This window comes from Fundulus heteroclitus, chromosome 15 (genome assembly GCF_011125445.2).
Source record: "Fundulus heteroclitus isolate FHET01 chromosome 15, MU-UCD_Fhet_4.1, whole genome shotgun sequence".
In the NCBI taxonomy this organism is placed as follows: domain Eukaryota; kingdom Metazoa; phylum Chordata; class Actinopteri; order Cyprinodontiformes; family Fundulidae; genus Fundulus; species Fundulus heteroclitus.
The window spans coordinates 17,291,554-17,298,342 of NC_046375.1; the positions used below are offsets into that span (position 1 = coordinate 17,291,554).

A 6,789-nucleotide genomic window follows, 5' to 3' on the forward strand; every position below is an offset into this window, starting at 1 on the left:
AGCGTCATGTGCTTCGTTCATCAAACACTCCCAGTTCTCAGGATGGTGCTGAATATGACGCTGCCACACACACACACACACACACACACACACACACACACACACACACACACACACACACACACACACATACATGTCTTTAATACATTGTGTGGACTCCGTCCTCATAGTTCATTGTGTGGACCACTACTTCCACTGCATATAGAACAGTGCAAAACACATTGCCACCACTAGAAAAAAATGTAGATTCAGAATGTGACCTTAGATAACAAAAAGCTCAAAATAAAATAAATCTTTTTCTTGTGGACTTGTGTGGACCAGTTGTTGTTGCCAGGTAGATTTGGGTGTGTTTTTTCTCACGAACAGCCAAGCTTTATTTAATCAAAAAAGCCATTCTAAGCTTCTAATAATTAATTATTTTTTTCCTTAACCCCCGGCATCATATCTTCTCACATATACTGTCCTTTATAGATATAGTAGTGCCAATTTAACTACATTATACAGACTTTGTGAACTAAGATAAACATTTTAAATACACACAATGTGGAGACCGAATGCAAACTATTTTATTTGTTTATGGAACAAAATTACATATTTTTGCTGCTGTCCAAACACTAGGCAAAGGACCATTGCCAAATATGCACTGCTTACAACTTCTTTTGCAGTTTTAACCAAACAATGTAAGATTGACCATATCTAATGTAGAATGTTTTTTCGGCTTTTGAACAGTAATAGTATTGTAAACTTGTTTTTTATGTCTTTCCAAGTTTGGCTTCTCAGTGCAGGCTCAACTTTAAGTGCCTCAAGACATGGTTCTTTACCAGGAACTCTCTAAGGTTACATATTGGCAAAGCTGTTGCCATACTGCTGCCTTTTCGGCCTTACTCCAAAGCCGTCGATGAGATGTAGGTTCAATAGCTGGTCTATTCACATCCTGATCTTTGCCTGCAACACAAATAAAGAATATACTTCAAACCGTTTTAGCATTTTTTGCATTGTAGGTAATATTTACATTACATCAATGTATTAACAAAGGATTGTCATCTAAATTCTTAACCATTACACCAAACATCAATCTCGACACAATGATCTTATCAGTTTAAACATTAAGGTAGCAATAGATTAATTTACAGCCAAAATGACCATTTTACCATACATTGGTGTGAAAACGTGATTGCATTCTACCTGATCTCTTATTTGTTTGCATGTTTGTAATACATTAAAACCATGAATGGGAAATGGGTAATAGGTTGTTCTAAACTTGGGCTTCTGGGGGCAAAATGCCCAATTCTTCTCACTCTGCTGTCTTTAAGCTCATAACAAAACTTTTAGTGCATAGAGAGACAAAAACTGGGCCCTTGAGCATCATTATATTTTTATGTCCAACTGCTTGTGATATATCAAATTCATGAAATTTCTATTATAAGTTTTTTTTAAAGGACCAGCCCAGTCAACAAGGGAAAATCAGTGGATCATTAACTATACCTTAAACTAATACGCCCGTGGTGATTTAATGAATTTAGCGTTAATCAATAAGAAAATAAAAGCATAAATTGTCATCTTGATCACTGTGTAGGGGGGGTGGGTGGCCATTATTGCCCATATTTGGGGAAAAATGTCCACCTGACATCATATCCTGTGATGTCTCTGTGCGGTGAGGCACTGCGCTTTACAAGCTAATTCAATAGTAACTGTAGTACTAGGGCTGAACGATATAGAAAAAAAGTTTATCGATAAAAAATGCATATTGATCGATATCGATAATTATTGAAAATATTTAAAATCATATTTTATGTGCAGCTCTGCCATGATATTTTATGATATTGCTAAATTATTTCATTTTAATAAAGAACACAGACACAGAATTTCAATTAAATCTTTATTTAACCAACTTTAACCATAACATATTTTTAAAGAAAAATAACTTAGGAGACCTGAGTTATGTTATTAAATACTGACAAAGAATAAACTAAAGTGACCAGTAAAATGACCAAAATAAATACACCAATACCATTTTATCACAAAGAAGGGAGCTCAGTTTAGCTGCTATACCTGCTTTGTTTTGGAAGAAGCTCCGTAAGATTTCTCCGAAGATGACGCGGAGCGGCGCGGGGCTAAAACAGCTTGCGCTGCTGCAGGTGTGAGCAGCTTACGTAATGAAACAAGTTGATTGCGTTACCAGACTTTGTTTTTACCGGTTCCTTGCAAGTTTTACAAATCACTGTGGATTATTTCTGTCAGACTGGTGAACTAGTAAAACCCCGTTTTGGGACAATTTCCTCCGCCGCTACTTGGAAAAAAAGCATTTGATATTTTGCCACTGGACTGTCAGTATATCAGAAGGAACATATCTCTGAAGTCTCACTGATATCACAAAAAAAATTAGAACACCAGCTAAAGGCTGATGACTCCAATTCAGTTCTCATATGACTGGACTTATTAAAAAAAACTAATTTCAGTTTCATACTTTAATATTACAAAAAGGAAAATCAAATGAAAAAAATGCATTAAGGATTATCAAAACAAAGAATCCAATAGTTTAAATAAAAAAGCTTACCAGTTTTTCCTGCCTGCTTAGACTGCTTTGATGGTTCTCCTTGGTTCTCACTTGGAGATCTTAGGGTCACTGCATCAAGTTCTAGAACAAAAGAACATGCCTGTCACCTTAACACCCCTATGTTTGAAAGACATTAAAGAAATAAACCTGTGTAGCAAAAGTGTTCTGTAGGAATTTACAAAACTTTGAAATTGTGTGAAATGAGAGAGGAGCATTAGTTAGAACTTGTATATGTCCATAATATAAAAGTTCTAACTAATGTTCCTCTCTCATTTCACACGTCCCACTTTTAAAGACCTGTTGCAACAGTGTCCAGAGATTAAAGCAATGATCAATATCTGAAAAGTGCATCATGTTTCATTTCAGGTAGATAAATTTGGTGATCACAAAAACTACTACTTTGAAAAAAAGAAAAAAAATCCCAAATGACAGTTCACGTTAGGTTTTACTGAGGACACCAGAGTAAAACCTACAATTACACTGAACACTCTCAAGAGCCCCTGCTGCTTTTGGGGGGGGAGGGGGGGGGGTTGTTTTGTACCTGGGGCACAGAGCTTGTTTACTGAGGCATCTACCACCCAAATAAGTATCTGGAAACACCAATGACCAAATTGAGTCACAAAGAACTCATTGGATGGTACTTTACAGCCCTGGAAAGAAAGTGTATGTTGCCTACAGTTAAGCACAGTTGTGGTAGTGTCATGTTTTGGGCTGTATGGGTGCTGCTGGCTGTAGAGAACCAAAGTTATTTGAGGGAACATGCACTGTGACATTTCTGAAGCAGAAGATGATTTCCTCACTGTGGAAACTGAACTGCAGAGCATTATTCAAACATAACTACGCTTTACACACTCACAAGATGACCACTGCCTTGCTAGAAGAGACTGAGGGTAACGGGATGTCATCACAGAAGAGTGAAAAGGATTCCAGTGGAAACATGTGAAGCTCTAATGAAATCCATGCAAAGGCATTGGTAGAAAAATAATAGTCACACTAAATATTGACACTTTGGGAACAGTTTGGACATCACTTAAGGGTGTGCTCAGAGATGGTTGCCAGCATTTTAGACAATAATGGCTGTGTTCAGAGGTATCATAAGAGGTAGGTGAGAGTATGTCAAAAATGCAAAATGTTGCAAGCTGTGACAAACAGCACAGAGAAAAGAGTTAAGCAAGAATAAAATTTTGTTTGGCAGCACTAATGTAAAGTTCTATGTTCTATAGTTCATATACTCTTCAGTGCGGTTTACCATAAGGAGGCCATCTTTGGTCACTTGTTATTTTTAATATATGTTAAAGACCTCCCTAATGTTTCAGATAAACTTTCTAAAATCTTATTTGCAGACGATACAAGTGTGTATTACTCCCATAAAAATCCTGAAATTTTATAAAGGTAGTTAATGAAGAACTTGACAAGTTATCCTATTGGTTCAAGTCCAACAAATTGTCACTTAACATAAAAAAACAAGTTATATATTTTTTGGTTATAAGTTTGATACGTTTAAACCTCCAATGAAAATTCAAATTGATAATATTTCTTTCTTTTTTTTTCTTTTTTTTCCTTTTTTCCCCCCTTTTTTTCCCTTTTTTCCCCTTTTTTTCCCTTGATAATTGATTGATAATATTTCTATTAATGTTAGATCTGCTCGTTTCCTTGGTGTTATTCTAGATGATTCTTTATCCTGGAAACCCCACATTAGTGCCATAAGTACAAAACTAGCCAAAGTGGTTGGTATACTAGGAAAAATCTGTCACCTGATTAACAAAAAAGTTGCAATTATGTTATATTATTCAATGTTATATCCATATATCAATTACTGTAATGTTGCTTGGGCTAGTACCCACCCAACTAAACTGGAATCTGTTTTTCGACTTCAGAAGCGAGCTTTAAGGCTAATATTTTGTGTAAATCGTAGACACCCCTCACAACCACTGTTTGCTCAGGCAAGTATTCTTAGTGTTTATCAAGTGAATCAACTTCAAATAGCTTTATTCGTTTATAGGTCTATAAAAAAGTTACTTCCTCAGCACTTTTGTAATATTTTTACTTTTAATAATGAATTTCACCAGTATCCAACTTGTAGTAGTTGTCTTATCAGGCCTCCTTACTCTTGTACAACTCAAACACAGTTATTATACAGAGGATCAATGATATGGAACAGTCTTCCCATATCACTGACAGATCTTTCTAAAGAAGAATTTAAACGGAGAGGAAAGTTGCTGCTACTTAGTTGTCTGAATTTTCCATATAGATTTTTAGTCTAAATTAAATGTTTAACTGTTTTATATATTGAAATGTTGTTGTTGTTTTTTTCTTTTTCTTCTTGAAATATATTTGTTATTATGGAGACTGCCACTCATTAAGCCCCTTGAGGGTTTTTTGGCAGTTGTCCATCACATTTTCTTCTCTTTTAGTGAAACAGGATTCTGTTTTTTATATTTTGTTGTGAAAATAAATTAAAAAAATAATAACAATATAGAAAAAGTAAACATACCCTTTCCTTCCCTCATCCTTCCTTTGTTTTGCTGATCATTATCTGCAGAGAAAACAATTGCATAAATATAAAAACAGAAATAAACTCTTTCATATAAATATCATATTTATATCATATCATATATTTTTAATATAAATAAAACACATATTTGCAGCAGCTTTCAAAAGCCAAAATGTACAAAGTCTATGGTTGAGTAAATGTGGATTATGTTTAACAAAACATGCAAAGCACTTAAGGTTATTCACAGCAGGTATTAAAAATACATTTACACCCTTAAAAACAATATAGTATATACATGTTTTTAGCACTTCAAGCTGCCAAAGCTGTAAATGAAGCCTCAACTCCCGGTGCACTCAGCACAGTTAGCATCTGATTAGCCTAACTCAGAAAGCAAGTGGAGCTCTACACAAACTCAACATAGCACACCACTACAGAATTTTAAGCTTTTCTACTGCATTGTTTTTATTGCAGAGTAGTAATTAGAACAACAGACACTTGGGGCTGTGGGTGTAAAAATCACATCATATGAACTGCTTTACAAAGCAACCCTCCCTGTCTTATTAGCAGAAAGCAACAACAGGTTTGATATGTAAATTAAAAAAATCATACCTTCTATGATGTTTCCCAAGATTTCGGAAAATGCTGTTATCTCCAATTACAAGACTTGTTTCTTGACCTGGCTCCTGTTTCTGCGTGCTCCTGCTGCAAGTGACTTTTGATACATTTCTTGAGATGCGTTTAAGACCTGTACGAATGTTTAGTTCTACTGGCAAATGTGCTTGTTGGAAGAAAATTTATTTAAAAAAAAACAACAACTAGTTTTACTAACATATTATCTTGTTGAACCAGAATTTTAGACATGCTTTTTTTACATGATGCAGAATCATTTGAAGACATTGCATAGATCCATTTTTTATTAGTTTAACAGATTCCCATTTCCCATGAATTCAACTAGGCTTGTTGAAAGGTCAGCAGTGCAGGTGTTCAACTGAAGGCTCCCCTCCCCCTCCCTTACACTTTTCTGTGGTCTGCTAAAATCTAAATCGAAATGGAAGACATTATAAGTCACAGTAACTTGATTTTAAAGATGTAATAACTACACATAGTTTATTTCTTTGGGTATGTAACTTTTAGGAGTGACTTGTTAAATAATATTGTGTGTAAACATTGATAAAAATGCATGCACATCATATTACATGTGTAAGATTACTTAATTGAAATAAACTACAGATGCAAAAAATTGGTTGTAAAGAAAAACATCTGATAATCTTAATCCAAAGAGAGTTTGTTTTAGCTCATCTCTTGGACCTCAGCCTCCACTACATTTCAATGTGATTTCCCCCACTACTCAAAAATAATTAAGTCCATTCAGAACTAAGACATTTTAAACTTTGTATTTTATTTCTGCCTGTTCTTAAAATAAATGTTTTATCTGGTTTTAGGCATCTACTAGGTAATAATATATTCCTAACATTGCTGCACAACATTATTGTACTTTAAGTGAGCAATGCATATACATATTAGGTTTATTAGGGGAACTACTCCTCAAGAACAGCTAATAGGCTCCAAAGATAATCAACCCAGACTCAAATCCATCCTACAGCCCGCAAAATCATCCATCTTCAAAGCTGCTGTGCTTCATTGAGATACAAGAAATGGTACTGTGTTTAACCTTGCTGCTTGGGCTATGAAAGTCCGATTGGGACATACTTGGTGTTGTTGCGAAGAGCCTGATCAG

The 6,789-nt window shown here is 35.0% G+C and overlaps 1 long non-coding RNA gene across 1 annotated transcript; it reads right to left on the reverse strand.

Moving 5' to 3' along the window:
* Positions 1–550: 550 nt before the first annotated feature.
* On the reverse strand, positions 551–5,915 carry LOC118566184. Its single transcript, XR_004932873.1, has 4 exons — positions 5,661–5,915; positions 5,052–5,093; positions 2,558–2,638; positions 551–945 (listed from the first exon to the last, which is right to left on the reverse strand). It is a non-coding gene; the product is annotated as an uncharacterized LOC118566184 (long non-coding RNA).
* Positions 5,916–6,789: the final 874 nt, after the last annotated feature.